Raw genomic sequence first — 18,955 nt, 5'->3', positions numbered from 1 at the left:
AATAGTTGATACATGAATAAAAAAATAAAATGAATAATTACACTGAACGCACTATGAAGTCAACATATGTGTGTAAACATAAATCACATATTTAAAATGTACACAAATAGGATGCTTTCTAGTGGTGGGGATTGATTTCATGCCTAAGGAACAGACTTGAATTTCTTGACTTCAAGGAGGCAAGCTTCCCCTTCCCACACAGTCCAACAGTGTTACCCAGACCATGAGTTCACATCCCATTCCTGGCAGAAAAAAATGCCACCTTTATACTATGTGACGTCCAATTTTTAGGTATTTCATTATGCCTCCATTTAATGAATGTAATTTTTAAATGCTTCATAAAGTATTCATTAAAATCGATCAGTGTACCATAATGTAATTGTGTAAAATTTTATCCTAGAATCATTCAAAAACTGCCCATTCAATCATGACATACATCACATTCCCTTGGTAATCATATGGATAGGAATGAGTTTCTTAGGATATTTTGCCATTTGGAGGTGGCAGGACCAAGATTCAAACTGTGGGCTCCAGCTCCTACCAATTAAACCCGAGGATAGGGAACTCACCGATCTGTCCGAGAATATCAGCACAACCAATGATTAGGCAGGCACCAGTGGCTCTCAGCAGTCCTCCTTCATACTTACAAGGCTGTGACAGGAGGATCATGGTGAAAGTTACCCTAGGCATGAAAGTTGTTGAGACCCCTGTCCAATTGTGCCAACAAAACCAGAAAAAGAGCTGTGTGGCTCCAGTGGTAGAGGGGTAGCCTTGAGCAAAAGCAGCTCACGGACTGTGCCTATATCCTGAGTTGAAGGTCCAAGAGTGGCAACAAACAGACATACAGAACAATCTGTGCAGCCATCCCGCTAAAGCATGTCTCCCTCTTGTCTCCAACTGGATTGGACAAGGCACTGCTGTCATCTTGACTCCACCCATTCTGCCTGGATCACGGGATCCAGACCCCCATTCTTTCATGGTTCTTTCTGTTCAATGGGATACAAGAATGGTGGCCACACTCACATTACATTCTGCCCTGTAGCACTGGGATTCCCTCTGTTGGTTGACACCACTACCAGGAGTTGAGGAAGGTAGAGGTGACTGAGTGGTGAGCAAGAGACTTGAGGCCTTGGAGAAGAGGCCTTGCTCAGCCCCACCACATGCCCGCCCGTGCCTCAGCCCTCTACTACCCTTCCCCGCGGTGCAGCATTTCAAACCTTGTGCTGCCTGCTCAGACCTGTGGTGTCTCTTGTAGTCCTCAGGCAATTGTGCAATAGTGCACCACTGGCTGGCTTGGGGCTCTGATCTGGTCCTGGCCACCCTGTACTCTGTTCCGGACCTGAGTGTCCACCATGCCTCTGCCATCGCTGCTCGCCAGAGCAGCTGCCAACAACTTCTTCCTGCAGCACATGTGAGTGGCTGCCATGCAGGCCCTCCCTGCCACCCCATATTCCCCTTTTCCCCCCTCCTCACCCAGACCCACACCTCCCTGGTGCCCCGCATTCTGGCCAAATGCATCCCAAGTTGGAGATGGGTGTTGACCCGAGGAAAAGGGGAGATGCAGGATTGGGTGAGGACTGGGTGCCACGGAGCCCCTGACTTGGAGCAGTGGGAGCCACAGAGCTGCACATCTGCACTCTTCCTCTCCCTGCTTGGAACTTGGTGGCTTTAGTCAGAGGGGAACAACACATCCACACCTGCCTTCTGGTGTCTTTTCGTGGGGGTGGTGGTGTTGGATGCAGATGATAGAACCCCCTTGCTGTGTGAGCCCTTGTCTTCTGTGCTTGGTCACCCTTTTCAACTGAAGAGGGTCCCAGAAAAGCCCAGTAGGGAGGTAAGGGTGCAGGGGGTCAGAACAGAAGGTGAATATCTGGGAGGAACACCCCCCCACACACACACCCTGCCTATCTCCCCCCCCCCCCCCAGCTGTCAACAGTTCTCATAGGCTGATCACATTTTCCAGCTCTGCCAGCTTCTGCTGGTGCTCCCGGTCCATCTGGTCTCCAACAAACTCAGGAGAGGCACTGCTCTGAATCTATATGTGTGTGTGTGTGTGTGAGAGAGAGAGAGAGAGGGAGAGAGAGAGAGAGCGCGAGAGAGCGAGAGACAGACAGACAGACAGACAGACAGACAGACAAACAGACAGACAGAGAGATGGAGAGACAGAGAGACAAAGAGACAGGGAGAGACCGAGAGAGACAATGAAAGAGACAGAGAGACAGAGAGACAGAGACAGACAGAGAGAGACAGAGAGATAGAGAGAGACATAGAGAGAGAGACAGAGAGATCATCTTTCTCCTTGTACAGCCTGACTGTACTGAAGTGAGTAATAAGTTGGCAAATTACAGGTGCTGCATGGATGAGTGTTGTCACTGGTCTGGACGTGTGTGTGTGTGTGTGTGTGTGTGTGTGTGTGTGTGTGTGTGTGTGCGCGTGCGTGCAGAAGTGGGTTGTAACAAGGAGGCTGGATGTTTTGGTAACTTCTATCTGCTATCTTTGAGGGGGGGTGCATGGGCTTCACCGCTGAAGTCTGGGGGCCTGGAAGGGTGAGACGCTTGAAGGGGACTCAGCACATTTAAAGTACAAGAATAAGGGATCTCTTTTACCTGGAGCTGTGTACTCTCGGGTCTGGTAGTTGGCAGTGGGTGCTTGGGAAGAACTGGGAGTGGCCCGCAATGGGTGGCTTCCCAGGAGTACAGAGAGCATGGCCAACAATTAGTAAGGATATGAGCCCTGCTAGTATGGAGCACAGCACATATGTCAGACTCCGGGTCTTGTCATCATGATGTCTGATGGTCAAGGCCAACCCTGTTTTGAATCTTGAGCTGTGACATTCAGATCACAGCCTCCTGAGTAGCTAGGATTATAGGCATGAGTTTCAGGTAGTGGGCCTCTGGTTCTTAGGTATGTTAGGGATTGACCTCAATGCCTTAGGCTTGCCACTCAGGTCTTCTACCATGCAAGACAAGCTTTTCTGTCTTGGGTATTTCTGAGATGGAGACTTAATATATGCTAAGGCTGGGCTGGATCGCGGTCCTCCTATCTGTGACATGTGTGCGCCACCAGGCCCTGTCCTCTGTAGTTGGGATGGTAGACATGTGGTGCTACACTCAGTCATTGGTTTAGATAGATTGTCCCAAATTCAGTCCATGGTAGCCGATTCTTAACCACAGGTTAAGCTCTAGGTTTGGCCCTCACCATTGGACTTCAATCTCCTCATGGGACAGTTGTGAGGAAACAAGGGATTAATACAGAGAGATCTCTGGAGCACGGCCAGGCACAGAGAGAGCAGCCCTCAGATACGGTTCTCAGCAGTTCTGTGAGCATATGACAGAAAGATACCAGGAAAGAGCTCAAAAGGTGTGTGTTAATGGTATCCCTATGAGGAAATGGATCCTTCACTTTGTTCAGTTTTGTAGATGTGGAAACTGAGGCACAGAGAAGCTGGGTGACCTACATGACTCCCACATGACAGGAAGCTCAGCCTGACTTGCCGAGTCAGGCTCCCTAGGACAATGGGTGCTATTCAGTAATTTCTTGTGGTAGGAAATCCACTTCTTTTCAGTCGTGGGGCTTGAACTCAGGGCCTGGCTGTCCCCGAGCTCCTCAGCTCAAGGCTAGGACTCTACCACTTGAGTCACAAGGCCACTACCGATTTTCTTGTGGTTCTTTGGAGATAAGAGTCTCACAGTCGTTCCTGCCCGGGTTGGCTATGAAACATGATCCTCATATCTCAGCCTCCTGTGTACTTAGGGTTATAGGCCTGAACCACTAGCACCTGCCTTAAGTGTATTTCTGAACTTCTTTCTCTTTCTCTCTCTCAGGAACTGATTGAATGGGTGCTGGAGGAGGTGGCCCAGTGTCCCCATGTGGCTGGAACCAAGGTGGTCCTCTCATTCTGGAGGTGGGCTGTGGGTCAAGAGCTGTCTTGCTCAGTCTGTTGTATGAGCTCCATGAGGTAAACCCCTCTATGCCTAGCTAGACCATGATGGTTATTCATTGTCCATCTAGCCTTACTTGACACAGTATTGTGTTCAATGTCCTTTTCTAGCAAAAATTTCTGGACAAATTTTGATACATAGTTACAGAATGAAAATGTAATGCCATCTTAAGAAAGTCATTTAAGGCTGTGGGATTGTGGCTTCATGGTATGGTGATTGGTTAGCATGCCTGAAAACCTGGGTTCAATTCCTCAGTACCAAATAAACAGAAAAAGAAACACTGGAAATGGTGCTGTGCATCAAGTGGTAGAGGGTTAGCCTTGAGAAAAAAAAATCTGAGGAATAATTCCCTATCCCTGAGTTTAGGCCCCAGGACTGGCAAAACAACAACAACAACAACAACAACAAAAATTTACCTAGTAAATGCAAAATAAAAAACCTATACTTGGAACATATAATTACTCCTTCCATACTGATATCTGACAATAGTCCCTAATTCATGTACTTTACCTATATTAGGATACTGTGTTGAAAAAAAGTTTTCTTCCTAAGGTCATGGCAATTAATGCCAAGAATGTGCTTAGATGTCAGGTGAAGATTAACTCTGGAAATTCAAAGATTCAAGGCTTTTGAGTGGTCACTGCTAATCACAATGAGAAGGGTAGTCTATGTGAGATTTGGAAACCTTTTTGGCCAGTCATGGCACCAAAAAGGCAGAGGCTAATTAATAGTTGTGACAGAAGAGGAGGAATAACTCCAGATGGAAGGAATAAATGATAGTAACTATGGTATAGCAGAAACCATTCTAGGGAATCATTTTTGGTTATTGAAGAACTAATTATCAACTACCCTTATTCCTCATTGCCTGTAGCATTCTAAATCTCTTAGGCTAGTTCTTAATCTCTGTGTGCTAAATGTATCTCCCTCTATGCTGTTCTTTCATACCTTATATCCTTTGCTGTCTAAAAACATCTTTCCGTATTTCTGTATGAACATTTCCTGATACTGAATACACCTACACAGATGGAAGAGGATGCTAATGTAAGGGTTCCATAGCTCATGAGTCATTAATGTAACAGCATGGAAAAGTAGGGCATATTTATTGCTACCTCAATTAATCTGAAAAGCGGCAATGTCACATAATTTGGTTCAGATTTCTATTCTTTGTATTTTGTCTTTTGTCTATTGTCATTAACTGCACTAAACACAAATATGAGCCGGGTGCTGGTGACTCATGCTTGTAATCCTAGCTATTCAGGAGGTTGAGACCAGAGGATTGTGGTTAAAACCAGCTTAGTCAGGAACATCCATGAAATCCTTATCTTCATTAAACCACCAGAAACCCAAAAGTGATGCTGTAGCTAAAGTGGTAGAGCGCTCAACTTGAGTTGAATATCTGAGGGACAGTGCCCAGGATCAGAGTTCAAGCCCCACAACTAAAAAAAAGTGCAAATATGACTTTAAGTTTCCCCAAAAGGAATGATGAAGTAAATAGTAATCTTCCCAAGCAGAGAGAGTAATTCCAAAATGATTCAGTGCACCTACTTTTGCTGAGTTACTTAAGTTATGTCTTCTTTGCTGAACATATTCTCTTCTTTTAAACATTGTCAAATATTAACTTAATAATAATCTTCACCTAATATTTCATAGTTCGAAAGAGAAGTCCATACATTTGATGTCACTTAGCTTTCTTACTATCTTAGTTCAAAGTCAACTCAGGAGGCAGAGTCTGTCAAACTCTTAACTGTAATTAAACACCGAAAAAGCTAGAAGTGGAGTTCTGGCTCAAGCAGTAGAGTACTAGCTTTGGAGTCAGGTGGGCAGGAAAAATAACTGTAGAGGGACAGGGTGCACCCTCTGAGTTCAAACCCCAGAACCAGCACAAACTAAACAAACAAGCAAACAAAACAAACCCCGATATTTCTTTGGGACCCTCTTTGAAGGAGTACTGGTCTGCGGAGAGGCTCCTTTTGCTGCTCATACTCACTGGATCCTGCTTTTTTGAAATCCTTCTTGTTATTGAAAACTCAGGACCAGAATAGAGTAATTGATAACTGACTCCTGCAACAAGAGAATCATCTCAGGAGTGAAACATCCATCCATAAGACACTTTAAACCTCCATATCTTTGTTTCTTTGCAGTATAACACTTTTTTTTGGGGGGGGGGTGGTCCGGTCATGGGGTCTGAACTCTGGGCTTGGGCGCTGTCCAGTTATAAACAGTGTTGGATTACATACAATAAGAATGACAAGAGGAGAGTTTCAATATCAATAAATAAAATCACATAAGCAGGTACAGACAGTAAAAATTACTAACGTTATTCCTGCAATTTTTCTAATGTGTACTCACTTTTCTTGGTGATATTTTTTCTAATAAATAAAATCGTTTATTTCCACATTTTGATGGACTAAGCTATAGTTTTCACCTAAGTGTGATTAGTTCAAATAACATTCTCATATAGATAGTATTCAAACCAATGTTTCCAAAGATATATTAAGAGTATGTTCTTCATTACAGCTGTAAACACATGACCCAATTTACATAATACCACTTACATATCTGTAGTTACCATAAAAGGACACAGGCCGTAGAGACAGTAGTTAAAATTTATTTTTATTTCTGCGTGAAACTATTTGTGAATGTATACCAACAAATTGAATTTGACTCTTTGTTTATAAGCTAAGGTGGAAAAGGTAAGGACTCTTCACTTATCATTTTTCTTGCTCCAGAAGTCAACAAATATATTCTTCAATATTTCTGGTAGATTACCTCCATTTACAGATGAGAAATGTAAGGCCAACAGTCAATATAGTGAGTAAATAATGATACTGGATTTTGTATATGAGCTCTTCACTCTGTGTGCTTACAAGGAGAGTAACTTGGTGATGGAGAGGACCAATATGAAAAGACTATGTGGAAAAATCATACTTTGTAAACGGTTGTTTTAGGACTAGAGGATCAGTGATGAGTATTTGAAACAGGCTGATGTCAGGCGCATAAAAGAGAGTACATAGAAATTGTGTTAGTGACAGAAACAGAAAATCTTGATCATTCATCTTATCTAATGGCAGGGAGTAGAAGGGTAAGAAGAAATCTAAAGTGCATCCACATCTCTGGCTAGCATTTGTGTTAGTTATATTCTTGGTGATAAGGACTACAAGTGGAAATGATGGATTTAGAGGAAAAAACTCTCAGAAAATTCTAAAGTTTATGTTACACAGATGCAAAGACAGGTCTGTTTAGATATCATCAAAATATCCACGACCATAAATATGAAAAAATAATAAAATCAGGGGTGTTATTAAAGGGAAGAGGAAAAGGAAAATTCTGAAAAATGTGCGAGCAATGTGTGCAACAGTGTGGACAAGATTAGAAGAAAGATATAAATAAGGAAATAAAAAAGTAATAAACACAGATTTCAGAAGTAAAGGAAGGAAAAAATTTGCAGGAAGGTATTGAATGTAATATGCTATTTGGATTTGAAAAGTAAACGACATAGACAAGTTCAAAAAGAACAGTGTTTTGGTGAAAGCCATATTGATAAAATTTTGAGATATGAATGTGAAGTCATGAAATTCTGGATCCAAGAATTCAACAGATCCTGTTGATTTTAAATGCAGGGAACAAAGGCTTATATCCTGACCTTAGAAGAATTATACAGATGTAACTCTCATTAACTACTTAGAGGTATTCTGTGAATATTTTTGAAGACTTTTTTAGCCAGGGGTTTATAGATTGAACTACAGCACAAACCAGCCTAATTTGTGCTACAGTTCCAAGGAGTGACCCATGTATCCACACTAGTTTGGGATTTTATTGAAATGTCTTTAGATATGGTTGGATATCTTATCAGCCTAATCATTATAAATGTAGGACAATAGCACCAAGTATTAGGTTGAACATACAGCTTTACTGATGTGACTGAAGACTCCTCGAATTGATTCTTCTTTAGAATAAAAAAATGCCTCAATAGCCATTGACAAATCATAACTGCCATATAATCTATTTAAATCTAATTTTTGTTAGGAATATCTTCATGCTGTAATAACCCTGTCAATCAACCTGCCACAAATTCTTATATGTAGGAAGTGCTCTTATAACCTTCAAGTTTTATTGAATGGAAGAGTTCAGACATTACCCTCACCACTAGGATTAAATGCCTAAAAAGATTAGACATTTTGTATTAATGCCATTCTTCTATTTTTTCATACACATTGGCAAGTGGGGAACGATTCTGATGTAACAATAATACAATTTTAACTTGTACTAACACAACATCTAGAATCTAGTGTTAATTCAGATACTTACTAATTAGCTCCATAATTTGTGGATATTTATATTTCTCCTGGTAAAACTAATGAGCTCCAAGAAAATGCCCCTAAGGAGCCTTTCAATTACAATATCACTGTTTGTCTCATAATGCTTTAAATTCTACATCCTCGAATGTGGGCATAGGTTTATACTGTAGAACTTTTCTCCTCAGAGAGTGAGTACTACCCTATTGTTTAACATGGACAAAGTACCTTGATAAATAAACTGGGCGTGTGCAAACAAGAACTGGTAGTTGAACAATGTTTTAGCAGTTTGTAAAGATGAAATGGAAATAGAGCAACCATGATCTCAAAAGGAATGTGCAAAGAAGACAAAGGCACAAAGTAGAATGTGCCAAGGGAATGCTGAAGTATAATTTCAAATTATGTGCTCAGGTGTGAGGATGTGTTCAAAGTACTGCTTCAGAGAATGCAGTTTAATATCTTGGGGAAAACTGCTTTAAACTAGTCTGGCATAATGGTACAAGTAGAAGCCCCTAACTCTGACTGTAATCAGCCACAACATAATCAAATTAGGGACTATTTTCCAAGTGCAACGTGAGAAAAAGAGGGCTCATCACAGTTAGTGTTCAGGTTGAAGTAATGGAAATGATATAATTTTTCTTATAAATCTTCATTTATTTTTGGAGCATTAAAGTAGGGAAAAGCCAAGTAAATATATTGCATGTTCCTAAATTAAGCGAGATGTATCATATTGTTCTCTCTTTTAGCTTGGAAGTTGTAGATTATATATTTTTATACTCTAACTTGGGACACTGCTCTGCTCTCAGTTATTTCTTCTCTTCCCCTTCTTTTGCCCATCTGCTAACATAATTTTTATTCAAAGAGACATACTTGAGCTTGCATTTCTAAATTCTTCAAAATTATCTGAATTTCTTCATACTTCTGGCAGCATCCTAAATCTTTCTTAAGAGAATATTTTGTCACTACCATTTTTATTCTATAGGATATCTTCCTGCCTAATTCAGTGCAAAATATACATTAGACTCATCCAGATATCTCAACACTTTACCAACATAAAATACTATCTTACTTAGAAATTATGATTTTAGTATATCTGGGGAGGTGGCATCTGTCGTTTTTGAATGACCCGAAGTGATACTTACATGAAATCATGTTTTAAACCAATATGCCACTCAGAAGATGAACGAATCGATAAAATCGATGAAATCGATATTACACACACACACACACACACACACACACACACACACTCACACGGTGGAATTTTATGCTTCCAATTCATAAGGAAATGGAAAGATTTGAAAAAATTTACTAAGTAAAATAAGCAAGACACAAAGAAACAGATTCCATGGTTTTCCCTCATGTGTAATAAGTAGGGAATGTCTAGGGTGGTCCTAGAAGATGAGCAGAATGGCTCAAGAGCTATGTATATATGACCATATAAGTGGATGCTGAGCAAAATGAACTCCTAGACATTGAAATAGAAGTTTTCCTTTGTGGTTGTTGTTTTTAATGTACTATGTGATTTCTTTTTTCTTTTGTGTTTTCCCCTGTGGATTATCCCCTGCTGCATATGATTTCAGTATCCTGTGTATTGTATACATACTTAATTTAGCAAGGAAAGAGGAACAACGAAATGGCGACACAAAGGATAAAGGGCAAACCATTGCAATAGCAATACTCACAAGACAACATGTTGGAAATTTACACTACAACTTGTGAGGGGTATTGTGAATGAAATGTGTGAGAAAAACGAGGGAGGGGGTAAAAAGTTCGATATGTTATGTATTCACTACATTACAATTACTGAAACCCCTTCTATATATTAAACTGACAATAAAATTAAATTTAAAAATAAGCTACATAAAATATAATTTCACTGTATTGGTATAGTAAATATTATTCTATGTGTATTACCTTTAAAAATGAACAATATTTGGCTTCTAATTTGAATTAATTGCCCCTTTCTTTATCAGAGGGTCATCAACTGGAATGTTATCAAACTATACAAAATTTTCAGAATATACTTGCCATTATTTTGAAAAAAAATATTTTAGTATTGTCTCATACTAAATAGAAAATAGTTCAATTCTCTGGAAACTCTTAACTTTTAAAACTGAATTTTTGTTAAGAGGAGAGAATATATGTGTTCTTCACAATTCGTATGACTGCTAACTATTCATTTTCAATTCTGAACATGCCATAACAGAGACATTTAAAACAGTGCCTGTATGCATTTTATTCAATTCTGCAATAGATGCAGTTTCTAATGGGGTGTTACATAGTTAAAGGTCAATAGAAAAACTAGCCACATTCTGGTAGAAGATAAAACTATGAAGAATCTATAATAATTACTCTAGAGTAAACATTTGTTCATCAGAGTAAGCTATTATTTCTATGACAATCAATCCCAACATTTTATGCATTGAAGTCATTCTAGCCCAATATTTTCCAACTTGTAAGGTGCACCTTAAAATTCCCTAAATTCACAGCATGACTAGCTTAACACTATTGTGAAAAAATTCTACACTTCTACTAATGTAATGCCCTTTCTATTGTTCTAAGAACACTGCACTAAACTTTGCTGCATCATTTTCCCATAAGTGGTATTCTTGAGATCAGAAAATTTGCAAATATTCTTTATACTTATCTTTTATCTATAATAGATTTTCAGGAGGCTAAGATCTGAATATTATAGTTAAAAGCACACCCAGGCAGGAAGGTTTCTTAGAATCTTTTCTCCAATAAACTGCTCAGGAAAAGACAGACACAAGTGGCACTGAAGTTCAAGCGGTAGATCAGTAATTTTGACCAAAAACAGGCTCAGGGTCAGTGCCCAGCCCCAAAGGTCAAGCCCTAGGACAAACAAAACAACAAAAACAAAATGAAAAAAAACCCTGAAACCCAGCATATTTCTCATTGTATACAGAGGTACGTAATCAAGGAAATTACTACGAATTTTACAACTTTGGTGTGGGTGGGGCGAGAAGGAGGACTGCTTGGGGAGGTGTGAGGAGGCTGAGAAGGGATGTGAAGGGTAAACAAAGGAGGAGGCTGCAATGCTTGATAAGAAATGTACTCATGATCTTGCCCATGTAATTGTAACCCCTCTGTAAAGTATTTTCACAATAAAAAAAGAAATTTCTTCCTGTGTTATGTATAGGTAGAAGAAAAAAGATGTCTCACAATAACTCTCTTCATACCATGTCACACCAAAATCTCAAAATATTGCTCTTTTTCTAAATTTATAAATTACTATCACCCATTTCTTGGCAACTCTTTCTAGATTATTCACATTATCATGTTATACATGAACTGTTGGAATTATCTATTAACTAAGTCCTAATTATAACTCCCTTGAAAGAATATTCTAGACAAATAGAATGACAGAATCATTTGTGAATTTGTAAATTAAAACTTCTACTTAAAAAGAAATTTGTAAAGCTTCACAAATAAAATTAAATTAAATTAAAAAAAAAGAGAAAAAAAAAGAAATTTGTAATATTCTGTAGAATATGAAATTACAAACAAAATATTTATTTTGAATCTAAATTCTCATTTAGCCAGGTCTACAATGTGCTACATTAGATGTCTTTTCTATTTCTCCAGGGTTAAACTTTTGTAATCCTTCATCATTTCTTTGGAATCCAACAGAATGATGCTTACTTTTTCAAATTTTTGGTTCGGAGTCATGAGCTATTTGCATCTAGTAATATTCTGTTATGAAGAGAGCATGTAAAACATGACTGAGGATGATATATGAGTTGCATTTAAATAGGAAATGACTTCTCAAAACATAATGACAAAATTATCCCAAACTTCCAACTGTGAATTCCTTTCTTGTCCTTTGGTTTGTTTTATTGAGCAAAATTATAGTACCTAGCCCAAGGAAAGTATCACTATGCAATCCACTCTCTAATCTCCTGTCCTAATCTGAGTGCTAGAATTGCAAGTTTGTATCACATTGCCGTGCCATAGGTTGTTGGTTCATTTAATCTAGAAACATACTAGTAATTGTGAACTTCTCCAATGTTTTTTTCCTCTAGACTGACTGGTCAAACTTTTGATGTACAATTTTCAAAGATGTCCTAACATTTGACATAGGATATGAACATTTTCAGATGCACCTGCAGGGGTCTCTGATTCATTCCTCGATGGATCCCATCCCTTTAGTAATGATTACTTGACTCTCTTACTATCTCTGGTCCCTACCTATATAACATTCTCAAGCTTTTGGGGAGAAAGTTCACTTGAGGACTTTCTAATATTAAAAATTATTACTTGATTTTATTCTTACTCAGGACATATTTTCTATTATTTTCTAACTTTTCTACACATTCTGAGAGTTGTTTCATATTTGTGTTTGCTCATATAAGTGCCTCTGTGTGTATGTGAATGTTTGTATGCATGTATGCAAAAATCTCAAGTTCTTATTCAGCAATCTTGCTCATAACTAGTATTATATCACTTGAGCCATTCTTCCAATGCAGCTTTTGGCTGGTAAATTATAGGTATTGTTCCAAAGACTATTCTGCCCAGGCTGGATGAAATTGAATTTCCCAGACTCTTTTACATTCTTAGTTTTTATTTTTTCAATGAGTATCAAGTTTTAAACTAGAAATATTTTGTTAATGTAAAGTCTAAGCTGTAGCCCAGATTTTTAACTCAAGAATTCATACAAAGATAGATGAACATACACATTACATATCCTGAGTGTACATTCCTAGAAATGTGATCTTGAGTCGAGCACTGGTGGCTCATGGCTATAATCCTCTCAAGAGGCTGAGATCTGAGGATTGCAGTTCAAATGCAGCACAAGTAGGAAAGTTTACTGAGGCACTTATCTCCAATTAACCACCAGAAAAAGGAATTGACACTATGGCTCAAGTGGTAGAGCTCTAGCCGTGAATTGAAGAGTGGAGGGACATCACCCAGGCCCAGAATTTAACACCCGTACACATCATAGAAATAAAGAAAAAGAAATGTGATCTTATCCACCAGTTCATTGCTAGTATAATTCCTGCTCTCTCAACATAGCCTTTTCTTCCAGTTAAGTCCATGCTCTTATATCTGACTTCTTTGGAACCAGAATAATTCTTCCCTTCTACTTTTTACAAATTTGTATGATTAGCTACCATGATTTAGAATTAGTAGAAAACAAGAGTGGCCTCATCATTCATGTTCCACTTAGTAGTAATGCTCTCTATATCCCATAGATCTACATACTGGAATGGCTTTATTGTTTCAAAGTTTTCTTATTTGCAGAATCTTCTGTAGTGCATTGAACCATTATACTTAAGTACAAAACTTCTTTTTTTTTCTATTATTCCTATTGTTTCTCTTAATGTTAACTTATATACACTTGGGAAATAATGCAGAACACACACACTCACAAATATATGTTTCTGAGAACCTTCTTCCCACGTAAAATTGGTCTTAATTACAGTGCACAAAGGAAATTTGAACTTAAACTACTCCACGATGTTTTTTTCATGTTTTTTATTATAAAATGGTGTAAGCAGGGGTTAGAGTTACATAAGTAAGTAAATGAGTACATTATCTATTAAGCTTTGTTACCTCCTCTTTTGTTTTTCACCTTCCATCCCTTTCCTCCCCACCGCCCCAACTCCCTTCTCCCCTGCTCAAGTTGTAAAGTTCATTTTCTACATAGTTCCTTGTATAACTCATTGTTACAATGGGTCTTACTGTATTCTTTTTTCAGCTTTTTGTTATTTCCCTTCCCCTCCCCACATTAGAAAAATGTATATGCAAGATGCAGGTCGCCTACATCAAATATAGTGAAAACAGGGGTTATACCACAGAGGAAGAAAAAAATCACATAGTACATGTTAGATACATTAAAAACAATAGCAAGAAAGAAAAAGCAAGTTGTGTCCCTATCTTGGGGTACATTTCACTTAACATCATCTTATATGTCCATGTGTACATGGATAATGTTTTATAAAACATTTAAATTACATATTTTCTCATTACGAAGTTATCTCTGAAACACATTACCTCATGTCCAAAGATGTGCTTGTGCTATTTCAATGAAGCCAGAAAATGTTCATTTTACCTGGGGCAGCATCATAGATTGTTACTGGAAGTAAGTGGAAGGAACTGTTACTGCAAGTGGAAACTGATCCTAAGAGAGGAATTAAACATAGAGAAATGACAAAGTTCAAGTTAATTTGTGCTGTCCTTTTTTACTATACAAGAAAATAATCCAAGGCCTGAAGGAAACTCTGTCCCTGATCTTTTGTAGTGTGTCCTTTACTCATATAAACTTGTCTGTAAACTTCCAGTTGAGAATATAACAAAAGGAAACAATATGCCATTTGAAGGCAAGCATAGAATAAAAGAAAATAACTTTTTTTAAAAGAGTCCTACTGCAAAGAAAGAAAGACATGCAGGTTTTAAAGTGTCCTATGCACGGATATTCCTCTCCTGAGATGATTCTCCTATTGCAGGAGTCAGTTATCCATTTCTTTAGTCTGGTCCTGAGTCCTCCATAGCAATAAGGGTTCCAAAAATCAGGATCCAGAGAGCATGATCAGCAAAAGGAGCTTCTTCTCAAACCAGTGCTTTAAGGATGGTCCCAAAGATATATGTGGGTTTTTTCATTTTCTTGTTTGTTTGTTTAGTTTGTGCTGGTTCTGGGCCTTGAATACAGAGGGTGGACACTGTCCCTGTACAGTTGTCTTTCCTGCACACCTGTCCCTTAACCTAGTACTCTACTGTTTGAGCCAAAACTCCACTTCTGGCTTTTTTAATGTTTAATTACAGATAAGAGTTTGACAGACTCTCCTGCCTGGGTTGACTTTGAACTGAGACAGTAAGAAAGCCAAATGACATCAACTGTATGGCCTTCTCTTTTGAAACAAGAAATATTAGATGAAGTTTATAATAAAGCTAATATTTGATAATTTTTAAAAGAAGATAATATGTCCATCAAAGAAGCCATAACTTAAATAACTCAGCAAAAGTAGGTGTACTGAATCAGTTTGCAATTATTTTTTCGGTTTGGGAAGATTACTATTGACTTCGTTGTTCCTTTTGGGGATACTCAAAGTCCTATTTGCAGTTTTTTGTTGGTCATGGGGCTTTATCTCTGATCCTGGGCTCTGTCCCTCAGCTCTTCAGCTCAAGTTGAGCGCTCTGCCACTTTAGGTACAGCACCACTTCGGGATTTCTGGTGGTTAATTAAAGATAAGGGTCTCACGGACTTTCCTGACCAGGCTGTCTTTGAACCACAATCCTCTAGTCTCATCTTCCTGAGTAGCTAGTATTACAGGTGTGAGCCACCAGCATCCGGCTTATATTTTCATTGATGTGCACTTAATGACACTATGTAGACAAAGAATGGATATTTCAATCAATAATGACATTGCAGCTTTTCAGAAAAATTGAGGTAGCAATAAATATATCCTCCTTTATCATGTTGTTACATTAATGATTCATGTGTTTTGGGACTCTTACATTAGCATCCTCTGCTGTCTGTTTATGTGGACTTAGTATCAGAAATTTTTCATAGAGAAATATAAAAGACTAAGATTTTTAGAAAGCAAAGGAAGTATGGTATGAAAGAATAGAATAGAAGGATATACAACTTATCACACAGAGATTAAGAACTAGCATAAGTGACTAGAATGCTAAAGGCAATGAGGAATAAGCATAGTTGATAACTAGTTCTTCAATAACCAAAAATGGTTCCCTAGAACAGTTTGTGGTATAACTTAGTTATTCTTATCATTTATTCACTCCATGGGGAGGTATTCCTTCTCTTCTATCAAAGCTATTAATTATCCTATGCCTTTTTGATGCCGTGTCTTACCAAAAAGTTTTCCAAATCTCACATAGACTACCCTTCTCATTGTGATTAGCAGTGACCACTCAAAATCCTGGAATCTTTGAATTTCCAGGATTAATCTTCACCTGATATCTAATCACATTCTTGGCATTAATTGCCATGACCTATTAACAGAACATTTTTTTGTTTTTTTGGTTTTGTTTTTTTTGGGTCCAGTCGTGGGGCCTCAAATCTGGGCCTGGGCACTGTCTCTCAGTTCTTCAGCTCACGGCTAGCACTCTACCACTTTTGCCACAGCGACACTACCGACTGTTTTCTTTTTGCTTATGTTGTGCTAAGGAATCGAACCCAGGGCCTCATGTGTGCAAGGCAAGCACTCTACTACTGAGGCACCTTCACTGCCCTTTAAAAAATACTATTCTAATATAGGTAAAATAAATGAATTACAGATTATTGCTAGGTATCAGTTGGAGTGAGCAATTGTGTATTCCAAGTATGGGTTATTTATTTTGCATTTACTAACTAAATGATTTTTTGCCAGTCTTGGGGCTTGAACTCAGTTGCAGGGAACTTTTCCTGAGCTTTTTTTTTTGGCTGAAGGCTAACACTTTACCACTTGAGGCACAGCTCAAATTTCAGTTTTTTTTCTATTTATGTGGGACCGAGGAATTGAACCTAGGGTTTGAGTCATGGAAAGCAATAACTGTTCCATTTAGCCACATTCCCAAAGCCCTAAATAACTTTCTTACCTTTTTATATTAATACGTTTTCTTATTGTGAAAATACCGTACAGAGGGGTTACAATTACATGAGGAAGGTAAAGAGTACATTTCTTAGCAAGCATTGTTGCCTCCTCCTTTCCCTTACCATCCCTGCCCACTGATTCCCCATCCCTCCGCCACCAAAGTTGTAAAGTTCGTTTTTCAACATAACATCTTATACATCTCATTGTGGCAATGGGACTTGGTTAAGATGGCATTACTTTTTCATTCCATTACTATGTATTATAATTTAGGCCAGGTGGTAGAAAAGGAAGTGGAAAACAATACTAAGTCCAGTAAAGCTGACATTCCTATCACATCACTAAGGAAGTACAGTGTTAAGGCCTGCTGGACTCATAAAGCTGTCACATGTGACATTATTATGTAAAACGTTATTGACCATCATCTCCGACATCCCTAATATTCTGTTTCCACTTTCAAGGTCACGAGCCAAATATCTAAGTCTTTTTATTGATAGGGTGTGTTTTCTAGGAAGGAAGAAGGAGGATGTGGAATGTGAAGAAATGCTCAACCTCTCTAGCCACAAAAGAAATGCAAATCAAAACAACATTGAGATACCACCTCACTCCAGTTAGAATGGCAAAAATCAAGAACTCTAACAACAACAGATGCTGGAGGGGATGTGGACAGAAGGGAACCTTACTTCATTGTTGGTGGGAATGTAAACTTGTTCAACCACTTTGGAAAGCAGTATGGAGTTTCCTCAAAAGACTTCTCATAGAGCTCCCCTATGACCCAGCAATCACACTTTTGGGCATTTACCCAAATGTTTACAAACAAGACCACACTGAAGCTACCAGAACCACTTTGTTTATTGCAGCATTATTTACCATAGCTAAGATATGGAACCAGCCCAGATGCCCCTCAGTAGATGAATGGATCAAGAAAATGTGGTAAATATACACAATGGAATTCTATGCCTCCATCAGAAAGAATGACATTGCCCCATTTGTTAGGAAATGGATAAACTTGGAAAAAATTATATTAAGTGAAGAAAGCCAGGCCCAAAGAAACATAGGTCCCATGGTTTCCCTTATTTGCAATATCTAGCATATGTATGAGTCAAGCAGAAAAGGTCAGATAATGTGTTGTTAGGAAAATGAACCCTTAGATATGTATTTTAATGTTTTTTTTCTTTCAAGCATTTGTTTCTAACGCATTTATAAGATTATCTCTTTGTTGCTTTGTATGTCTCTCCCCCACAGTATAACCCCTGCTTTCACTATATTTGATGTCAGTATAACTTGTAGAGGAGATGGGGAAAAACAAGCCGTTTAAGGATACAGGTGGACCTGTTGCAACAATGAGAAGTACAAGTTGTCATGTCGAAAACGAGCTTTACAAAGTTGGTGTGGGAGGGGGGAGGCGGGGAGGATTGGGTGGGGGGGAGGAGGCTGGGAAGGGATGTGAAGGATAAACAAAGGAGAAGGCTGCAATGCTTCATAAGAAATGTACGCATTATCCTGCCCTTGTAATTGTAACCCCTCTGTACAGTGTGTTCAGAAAAATAAAATAAAATAAAAAATAGAGGATTTTTATATTTTTTATTGTTTACACTAAACAAATACACTTTTCTTCTTTCCAAGCCTGACTTTGAAAAAGTTAGACCATCACAATTATTTTATATACAAAAGTTTACTGCTTTGGCTTAGGTGTTTTCCTGCCTTTGGGTGTTGTTCTTTATTAATTTGGTAATTACATAGAAAAAACAAGACAAAGCCATTATGCTTATGTTGAATTATTCAAAGTCAAGCTGTCTTCAAACACAGTTTTCTGTTCCCTTCTTTACTGCTAATTAAAGTTTAATTAATGCTCTTTAGTGATAAAAAAGTGATACTTTAAGGTATATTCTCATTGAAACTGATTAAAACAGGAGTGTCTGCGATTGCATTTTAAATTTTTTTCATGTATTTTCCTTGGCTATTTTCATTATTGCCTTTGTTCCGGTCTTCTAATCAGGAACAGAGGGTTACACAAAAAGATCTTCCTAAGATATAGGATGTTACGCAGAAAAAATTAGATGTGTAATTAAATATTTTCATCTCTTAAGAGACTAAGAATCTCAGAAGACATTTTGCTATTACTGGCCTATTTCAGATGAATTAAATGTTTTGGTTCTTAAACTAA

The sequence above is a fragment of the Dipodomys spectabilis genome, unplaced genomic scaffold (genome assembly GCF_019054845.1).
Source record: "Dipodomys spectabilis isolate Male_0828 unplaced genomic scaffold, ASM1905484v1 ptg000078l, whole genome shotgun sequence".
In the NCBI taxonomy this organism is placed as follows: Eukaryota; Metazoa; Chordata; class Mammalia; order Rodentia; family Heteromyidae; genus Dipodomys; species Dipodomys spectabilis.
This window is presented reverse-complemented; position numbering follows the sequence as displayed.